General features: G+C 45.6%; 1 non-coding gene across 1 annotated transcript; it reads right to left on the bottom strand.

Moving 5' to 3' along the window:
* Nucleotides 1-418: 418 nt before the first annotated feature.
* On the bottom strand, nucleotides 419-574 carry LOC117129757. The gene has a single exon (XR_004453346.1). It is a non-coding gene; the product is annotated as a 5.8S ribosomal RNA (ribosomal RNA).
* Nucleotides 575-10,000: the final 9,426 nt, after the last annotated feature.

The raw sequence follows: 10,000 nt of genomic DNA, 5'->3' as shown, positions 1-10,000 counted from the left end.
ACGACGGGGATCTCACCCTCTCTGGCGCCCCTTTCCAGGGAACTTGGGCCTGACCCGCCGCTGAGGACGCTTCTCCAGACTACAATTCGATCGCCGAAAATGTTCGACTTTCAAGTTGGGCTATTCCCGGTTCGCTCACCGTTACTAAGGAAATCCTTGTTAGTTTCTTTTCCTCCGCTTATTGATATGTTTAAACTCAGCGGGTGATCCCGCCTGACCTGGGGTCGCGTTGAGGACTCTAGGTCATCAAGAGCTTTTGGACAAGAACGTCTGACTATATGACGAGGATTGAATTCACCACCGCATGTCAAGATGCTCCTGGCATCCTTATCTCGGATTTTTGCCAACCACGTGCGGTAACACACGGGAGATCAGATTCCGTCCCCTATCCTCGAGAGGATGGGGGGACGAAGATTTGTGACACCCAGGCAGACGTGCCCTCGGCTTGAAGGGTTGGGGCGCAACTTGCGTTCAAAGACTCGATGGTTCACGGGATTCTGCAATTCACACCAAGTATCACATTTTGCTACGTTCTTCATCGATGCGAGAGCCGAGATATCCATTGCCGAGAGTCGTTTTAGACTTTACATTGCAGCATTACTTCCGAACAAACACCGTCTCCGGGTTGGCGAAAGCAGGCTGTTTAGTTGCATATTCCTTGACACTTTTCGTGCTGGGCTTTGGTGATATCCGGAAGCTATGCGTACGATCCAACAAAAACTGAAGTCTTGGGCATGGATGAACGGATAACCACGGAATCGGCAGGCACAGTAAGAAACCGGCCTACCGAGAGTGATGTTTCATCGTTCTCAGGTCATTCTGTTTCCAGGGTACGACAATGATCCTTCCGCAGGTTCACCTACGGAAACCTTGTTACGACTTCTTCTTCTTCTAAATGATAAGGTTTAGTGGACTTCTCGCAACGTCGCAGACGGCAAACCACCTGTCACGCCCCTAATCCTGGATAGGATTGTCGGGACGGCCATGGTTCGAGGGAAACGTACCAGCAGGTCTTAAGACCTTAAAGGCTAGCGTTCCATGGCCAAGATAGAAGGTTAAGGACGTCAGGATGCTGAGACTTAACCTTATAAGAAAAAGAAGCCAGCTAGGATAAGCTGTACAGAAGCTGGGCAATGCTTACAAGAAGCTCGATCAGCTAGACGTAGCTCAATCAAGCACAGCCTAGCTCGTTCCAAGTTAAATCAGCTCAACTAGCTGGACTACTAGCTCACTCAGCTGAGGCAGCTGGGAGTCAGCTCATCTCAGCTGGACGGACTGTTCGAGTTTTGGGCTGATTGTCCGGGTCCGGGTCAGTGGCGGGCCATGAGGTCCGGCCATGTAGTCCATGAGTCGTTGGGCTCTTGTGGGCAGGCCGTGGGGTTCGTTACCAGGTCTTGGCTTGGGTTGGACGTGCCTATAAGGTCTGGAACCTTCTATTTCTGAACAGGTACGATCTGGACCGTTGATTGTAATCGATGGCCAACTTCTGTCCCAAAAAGATGCTTCGAAGGGATGTGACTCTTCGCACATGACCTTTGGTTCTCTATATAAAGGGGAGGACTTCCAGGGATTATGAATTCATTTTCATTCAGTCTCATTCTGTCTGAGACAAAGGACACACGTCCTAAACAAAGGGATCCCCCAATGAGAAACGGGGATCCAAGCCGGAAGAGCAGAATCCGGGATCAAAACCATAAGGGCACTATCCGGTTCATGGTGAGTATGGCTTTTAGCCGTGGCTTTTATAAGTCACTAAGGCCAATAGGAAGACCTATTCCTGGACGGAAATAGGCGCCAAGGACCAAGGGTGGTTAGCCATGAGACCGACTGACCAATTGGTAAGGGCTATAGCGGCTGTGAGTGGTTCTATCTCTGTCTCTTTATATTATTATGTCTATGATATATATATATATATATATATATATGGAACGTGATAGTTAACCATATTACCACGTCATAGACCATGGGGTCATGGTTGGTTACGTTGATTGCTAACCATGGCGGATAGGTTGGATCAAAAGGGTACTAGTCGCCAAAGGTTGCGTGTTGCCAAGGGTCATGAGTTACCAAAGGTTGTGAGATACCAAAGGATGCAAGTAACCAAAAGGTACGAGATACCAATGGTCGCAAGTATCAAAGGGTACGAGGACCAAAGGGTGCATCGTGATCCAAGGTTACGTGTTGCCAAAGATCATGTTGTGATCCAAGAGGTACGAACATGTCGTGATCCAAGAGGTACGAACGTATCATGATCCATCGGATGTGAACGGTTCGTGACCGAAAGGGTACAAACGGGTTGGGACTGAAAGGGTTCGAACGGAACGGGACCGAAAAGGGTACGAGTGGTTCAATGGTCACAAGGACACCAAATGCATTATGTTGGGCGTGGACCCACATGATGGCAATAGGTTGTCCTACAGGTCAATACATGAGTGTAAGGAAATAGCGAAGGCCTTAAGGCTAGTGCAATCCGTACAACATGATTGATGTATGAACCATAATCCATGGTCAATGGATGAAGGTTCTGGCCGCAAAGGCTAAGTGGGATATCTTACGATCAACCTTTGGTTGGTGAGGCCGGTTATATCAGTACATGCTAAGTGGACGATGGCTTATCAAGTCTAGTAGTCGTATCATGTTTCATGACGATGGTTCGATGGACGAACACTAGTATGGATAGTCACGTTGCTGGAGTAAGAGTATTGATGTGATGCTTCTAGAGATCAACCTTGGTGTTGATAGCTTCGAGATTGGCTAAGAGTCATGACGAAGCGTGTAGCTAGTACTATGTGTCGTAGACCATAGATACTGAGCCTAAGTGTGATTGTTCAAGGAAGGCCGTGTAAGATCTGATCATGGTTGAGTATGGCTGACCTTACCTCTGAATGATGGTTCAAGGTGTCGGTCCTAACCTGATTAATTAATGCATCGGTTGGTATGAACAAATCATATATGTTGTCTGGGTTAAGTCCCAAGGCCGGTCAGGCCAGATGAAGACTCATCAGTTCCAAGTCATGTGAGGATGGTTGGTTGATTGACTTAGGATCTAATGAGCTTTTTCAGTTCAGAAGATGGACTTGGTACTATTGCCTATAAGGCAAAAGGATTTCGGATTGTGCATGAGTCGAGAAAGGCCATATGCAAACACTTATCCTTTCAAAGACTTCTCATAAGTTATTTATGTATGTGGGGATGGTTGGTTTAATGACTAAGTACCTATGGGAGTTGTTTGATGCAGAGTCACGATAAGAACCTTAAGTAAGATCATTGAGTGATCGGGGTTCAGCTGTCAAGCAAGAGAAATTTGAGTCAATGGAGGACCGATGAGCTAATAAACACCATAGATGTGGCAAAGGTATGATCTAGCATTTACTTATGTAGATCTAGATAGAATGGTTTAGGGGAATGGAACTTCAGAATCGTATGGCTTGGTTTGGGTTTAGGATTGACCTTTAAGCTAATTGGTAGTTGAGTAAGCTGACCAAGGCTAAGGTGATTCGACTAGACAAGTGTTAGATTTGTTTTAGACCAATGGTTAACTAGAGAATAATCCGCTGCGTATCTGTTGAAAGGATCTAACCTATTAATGACTAGGGAAGACTATAGATAAGGTTTAAGTTAGCCCTTGCCTTTAGGCGATATTATAAATAAAGGGCAAAAATTAAGAGGTTCGACAAGGAAGTGGACCGAGCGATGTAAGGCTTCGACCACGGTCTTGTCGGCCGGATCGGGCTATTACAAGTTGGTATCAGAGCATGCTTGATCCTGTTTAGGACAACGCTCTAAGATTATGAGTTTCATACCGAAATTATTTCCAAAACTATGATGACTATGAAACCTTAGTTTGGGTGAGACAAGAAAGAGTTGAGGAAAGCTAGGGTATCATGCTTGTGAAAGTGGGAATTCTAAGATGAACCGGCTTAGCCAAGATACGTTTTCCAAAGGCAAGAACCTAAAAACAGAATGGTTGGTAGATCTAGTATTTAGAAGTAATAGACGGGTTGGAAGGGATGGAAGCAATGCAAGACTTGTTTATGGATGACCTGAAAAAGGGAAGTAACATGGACCAGAGAGTGGCTTGGGTTGAAATAAACGTGCAGCATTCTACTGAAGTAAAGTGTTATCCCTTGATGGTCGTTCATAATAAGTAAAGCATATGCAATATTAAAATCTGACTCAAGGGAGACACTTCATGACCAGTACACGAGGGGACTTCTGATCAGATGGATCAGATAGGACTCGGTATAAGTCAAGGTAGGTTTCCATTAATCGAGTCAGATGGAATGAATCAATTCCAATCTGAATCCATCCAAAGAAAGAATGAGGAAACTCAGGGTGTTCGTTCCAATCATTGGAAGAACATGATGTTAAGTATCTTAGTTTGATGGGGATTGTAGTATATTATAATTGCTGTTACGAATGGTGTGAGCATTTGCAATAGTAAGACGCTTTGGAGAATGGTATGGGACGTTTTCCAAATAGGTGATCGAACCGAAATCCTACTCATCTAGGTACCTAATGGTAGTGGAAGTATTAAGTGATTGGCGACGTCAGGAGGGATGTTATGGGACGTTCTTTGTGGTGTGGTCATGAACTGAGATGTTTTCCACAAGTGGATTTGTGGTGTGGAAACACACATACTTTTCGAAAAACAGAGGCTACACATAGTTTTGTGAGTCCGGGACTGGTCGGAAAGAGTATGTTCTGTCTGAGTTTTGGGATGATTCGAGACTAGTGAGGGCAGCCGGTGGGCAAATAATGCATTCACTAGGGCTCAGGAAAAATATCCCGGTGATGATTTAGTAGAGAAATCTGCATGTAGATCTGATTGAGAAAAATATCCACGCGCCTACAGAATCATGAGATGATCCTATGCATGAATCTCTTTGGGAAAGTATTGGACCACTCTCGATTGCCACCAAGTTCGTCTGCAATTGGAGACTGGACCTCACCCGATCCAGTACCAAAGTCTGAGTCTGAGTCCGGCTCTAAGGAAAGAAGGGGTGTCAGCAGTCCAAGTGAATCGGATGCATAGACAGGGTTGTGAAGTATTTTTTTTACCACAACTACAACTATTGATCTGTCTGGAACCTCGTTGGTATCGAGATCCAATGTCTGAGTCCGGCTTTAAGGAAAGTAGTGGTGTCAGCATTCCGTGTGGATCAGATGCTTAGACGGGATTGTGAAGTATTTTTGACCACAATTACCACTATGGAGCGCGGCAAATTCTGTTGATCTGAAAGATCTGTCTGAGGACCCGTTGGTGTATAAGTTCCCAGATGTGTTCCGCTCGCTACAGGGTGTCCCCCCTGATATGTCGGATCCATTTATGATTGAACTGGAACCAGGGGCAGCTCTGCTGTCCTAGAGTCTGTTTCTGATGGCTCCTGCCGAGATGGCCGAGCTGAAGTCGACCACGTCCGAGAGAGGACCATGGTCACAGTACAACCAAGTCGGAGATTGACCTAAGGTTGAGAAGAGAATGATCAAGTCCAGTAAGGGATGAGGATCAGGCCACGACCTATTCGGAGATGGACCTATGGTCGGGGTGAAGCAGTCGAGTCCCTGAGTGGACCAGGACCAGAATACGATCACGTCCATAAATGGACCAGGATCGAATTATGACAAAGTCCAGTGAAGGACATAGGTCAAGTCTGAGGCGTTTTTAGTCTGGAGGGACTAAGATCGCAATGTGGCCAAGCCTGAAAAGGTTGTGGCTGGTTAAGTTGATGATCCAGTACGTTCTGGCTGAGGTCATGAACCTTATTGTCCATAAAGGACAAAAGAACCATAACAATCTGTTACGACTCGTGAGGACTTGACTGGTACATCGAGTGGCGTGGGGATTGGCCAAGTATACTAAGGCTCGAGTATGCAGCATGTCCTAGGGACTTGTTATGATCTAGTCGTGGACTATAATCAGAGATAGAATAAAATCTGAAGAAGATGATATTCAAAAGAATGACATAGACTTGTTGGATACTAGGACCGCAACCTGGAGAGTTCGTCTAGTGACACAAGGAATGTCTTTGGATGGAATTACAAGTATCACTTGAATGAATGCTTGATGGACCCTCGACTGTGGTCGAAGTAGACCAGTAAGGGTGCCATAAGCAAAACCAGAAGGACCCCCTGATAGGATTGTTTGTGGTTAAATCATTATCAAGTAAGGGAGACTTGTACAACGATGGTCACAGGAATTTGATCATCGAAGTGGTTTTTGTTGTTCTGAATCAGGCTTGTTCTATTCCCAGATCAAGACTAGAATAAGTTCGGTTGGAATATTTTGTCTTAAGACAAGGTATAATCATCACCGGATTCGAGGACGAATCCATTTCAAGTGGTGGAGACTTATCACGCCCCCAATCCTGGATAGGATTGTCGGGACGGCCATGGTTCGAGGGAAACGTACCAGCCGGTCTTAAGACCTTAAGGCTAGCTTTCCATGGCCAAGATAGAAGGTTAAGGACGTGAGGATGCTGAGACTTAACCTTATAAGAGAAAGAAGTCAGCTAGGATAAGCTGTACAGAAGCTGGGCGATGCTTACGAGAAGCTCGATCAGCTAGACGTATTTCGGTCAAGCTCAGCCTTGCTCGTTCCAAGTTAAATCAGCTCAACTAGCTGGACTACTATCTCACTCAGCTGAGGCAGCTGGGAGTCAGCTCATCTCAGCTCGATGGTCCTGGTCCGGGTCAGTGGCGGACCATAAGGTCCGGCCATGTAGTCCATGAGTCGTTGGGCTCTTGTGGGCAGGCCGTGGGCTTGGGTACCAGGTCTTGTCTTGGGTTGGACGTGCCTATAAGGTCTGAAACCTTCCATTTCTGAACAGGTACGATCTGGACCAGTGATTGTAATCGATGGCCAAGATCTGTCCCAAAAGGATGCTTCGAAGGGATGTGACTCTTCACACATGAACTTTGGTTCTATATATAAAGGGGAGGACGTCCAGGGATTATGAATTCATTCTCATTCAGTCTCATTCTGTCTGAGACAAAAGACATACGTCCTAAACAAAGGGATCCCCAATGAGAAAAGAGGATCCAAGCCGGAAGGGCATAATCCAGGATCAAAGCCATAAGGGCACGATCCGGTTCATGGTGAGTATGGCTTTAGCCATATGAGGCCGTGGCTTTTATAAGTCACTAAGGCCAATAGGAAGACCTATTCCTGGAGGGAAATAGGTGCCAAGGACCAAGGGTCCAAGGGTGGTTAGCCGAGAGACGGATTGACCGATCGGTAAGGGCTATCGCGGCTGTGAGTGGTTCTATCTCTGTCTCTTTATATTATTATGTCTATATGATATATATATATATATATGGAACGGGATAGTTAACCATATTACCACGTTATAGACTATGGGGTCATGGTTGGTTACGTTGATTGCTAACCATAGCGGGTAGGTTTGATCAAAAGGGTACTAGTCGCCAAAGGTTGCGTGTTGCCAAGGGTCATGAGTTACCAAAGGTTGTGAGATACCAAAGGATGCAAGTAACCAAAAGATACGAGATACCAAGGGTTGCAAGTATCAAAGGGTACGAGGACCAAAGGGTACCAATGACCAAAGGGTGCATCGTGATCCCAATGATGCAATGTATCGTGATCCAAGATCTGCGATCATGTCGTGATCCAAGAGGTACGAACGTGTTGTGATCCAAGAGGTACGAACGTGTCATGATCCAAGAGGTACAAACGTATCATGATCCATCGGATGTGAATGGTTCGTGACCGAACGGGTACAAACGGGTCGGAACTGAAAGGGTACGAACAGAACGGGACCGAAAAGGGTACGAGTGGTTCGATGGTCACAAGGACACCACATGCATTACGTTAGGCGTGGACCCACATGATGGAAATAGGTTGTCCTACAGGTCAATACATGATTGTAAGGAAATAGCGAAGGCCTTAAGGATAAGGCAATCCGTACAACATGATTGATGTATGAACCATAATCCATGGTCAATGGATGGATGGTTCTGGCCGCAAAGGCTAAGTGGGATATCTTACGATCAACCTTGGGTTTGTGAGTAGGATAGGTGCCATATACCTCATGTAGGGCTTAGACCCACATGATGGCAATGGAAGGCCGGTTATATCAGTACATGCTAAGTGGACGATGGCTTATCAAGTCTAGTAGTCGTATCATGTTTCATGACGATGGTTCGATGGACGAACACTAGTATGGATAGTCACGTTGCTGGAGTAAGAGTATTGATGTGATGCTTCTAGAGATCAACCTTGGTGTTGATAGCTTCGAGATTGGCTAAGAGTCATGACGAAGCGTGTAGCTAGTACTATGTGTCGTAGACCATAGATACTGAGCCTAAGTGTGATTGTTCAAGGAAGGCCGTGTAAGATCTGATCATGGTTGAGTATGGCTGACCTTACCTCTGAATGATGGTTCAAGGTGTCGGTCCTAACCTGATTAATGAATGCATCGGTTGGTATGAACAAATCATATATGTTGTCTGGGTTAAGTCCCAAGGCCGGTCAGGCCAGATGAAGACTCATTAGTTCCAAGTCATGTGAGGATGGTTGGTTGATTGACTTAGGATATAATGAGCTTTGTCAGTCCAGAAGATGGACTTGGTACTATTTCCTATAAGGCAAAAGGATTTCGGATTGTGCATGAGCCGAGAAAGGCCAGATGCAAACCCTTATCCTTTCAAAGACTTTTGAAAGGTTACTTATGTCTGTGGGGATGGTTGGTTGAATGACTAAGTACCTAGGGGAGGTGTTTGATGCAGGAGTCACAATAAGGACCTTAAGTAAGATCATTAAATGATCGGGGTTCAGCTGTCAAGCAAGAGCAATTTGAGTCAATGGAGGACTAATGAGCTAATAAGCTCCATAGATGTGGCAAAGGTATGATCTAGCATTTACTTATGTAGATCAAGATAGAATGGTTTAGGGGAATGGAACCTCAGAATCGTATGGCTTAGTTTGGGTTTAGGATTGACCTTTAAGCTAATTGGTAGTTGAGTAAACTGACCAAGGCTAAGGTGATTCGACCATACAAGTGTTAGATTGGTTTTAGACCAATGGTTAACTAGAGAATAATCTGCTGCGTATCTGTTGAAAGGATCTAAGCTATTAATGACTAGGGAAGTCTTTATCTAAGGTTTAAGTTAGCCCTCGCCTTTAGGCGATATTATAAATTAAGGGCACAAATTAAGAGGTTCGGCCAGGAAGTGGACCAGGCGATGTAAGGCTTCGACCACGGCCTTGTCGGCCGGATCAGGGTGTTACACCACCCACATCGCCGCGATCCAAACATTTCACCGGATCATTCAATTGGTAGGAGCGACAGGCGGTGTGTACAAAGGGCAGGGACGTAGTTAATGGGAGCTGATGAATTGCTAGGAATTCCTCGTTGAAGACCAACAATTGCAATGATCTATCCCCATCACGATGAAATTTCAAAGATTACCCGGGCCTGTCGGTCAAGGTGTGAACTCGATAATTACATCAGTGTAGTACGTGTGCGGCCCAGAACATCTAAGGGCATCACAGACCTGTTATTGCCTCAAACTTCCTTGGCCTAAATGGCCATAGTCTCCGTGAAGGGATGCCTCCACGTAGCTAGTTAGCAAGCTGAGGTCTCGTTCGTTAACAGAATTAACCAGAAAAATCGCTCCACCAACTAAGAACGGCCATGCACCACCACCCATAGAATCAAGAAAGAGCTCTCAGTCTGTCAATCCTTACTATGTTTGGACCTGGCAAGTTTCCCCGTGTTGAGTCAAATTAAGCCGCAGGCTCCACTCCTGGTGGTGCCCTTCCGTCAATTCCTTTATGTTTCAGCCTTGCGACCATACTCCCCCCGGAACCCAAAAACTTTGATTTCTCATAAGGTGCCAGCGGAGTCCTAAAAGCAACATCCGCTGATCCCTGGTCGGCATCGTTTATGGTTGAGACTAGGACGGTATCTGATCGTCTTCGAGCCCCCAATTTTCGTTCTTGATTAATGAAAACATCCTTGGCAAATGCTTTCGCAGTTGT

The sequence above is a fragment of the Brassica rapa genome, unplaced genomic scaffold (genome assembly GCF_000309985.2).
Source record: "Brassica rapa cultivar Chiifu-401-42 unplaced genomic scaffold, CAAS_Brap_v3.01 Scaffold0120, whole genome shotgun sequence".
In the NCBI taxonomy this organism is placed as follows: domain Eukaryota; kingdom Viridiplantae; phylum Streptophyta; class Magnoliopsida; order Brassicales; family Brassicaceae; genus Brassica; species Brassica rapa.
This window is presented reverse-complemented; position numbering and strand designations above follow the sequence as displayed.